We start from the raw sequence: 397 nt of genomic DNA, 5'->3' as shown, positions 1-397 counted from the left end.
GGAAATTAATTAATTTAGAATTAATTAATCAAAAGGGGGATATGAAATGAACTATTTAAATATATCATGTAGATTTATTTACTAGTAGATGAATAGAGAAATTAATCAAATTGCTTGTGAATTCAATTAATTGGAAAGGGGGATTAATCAAATAACTGCATATTTAATTAACTATCTTCAAACCATTTTTAGGTGTATACACTAATCTTGGATTCAGAGTTATTTGAATGGGTTAGGTTTCTTTTATCTATGAGAAAAATTATCTAATGTGGGAGCTACTTTTGACATTTTTTCACAAAGGGGAATGTGAATAACGATTGCATGTAGCATGAAGTGTAATGCATTAGCCTCGTTATAGTTGGTATCAAATTTATGGATTCTGAATTTGGGATCTAAG

This window comes from Cryptomeria japonica, chromosome 7 (genome assembly GCF_030272615.1).
Source record: "Cryptomeria japonica chromosome 7, Sugi_1.0, whole genome shotgun sequence".
NCBI lineage: Eukaryota > Viridiplantae > Streptophyta > Pinopsida > Cupressales > Cupressaceae > Cryptomeria > Cryptomeria japonica.
This window is presented reverse-complemented; position numbering follows the sequence as displayed.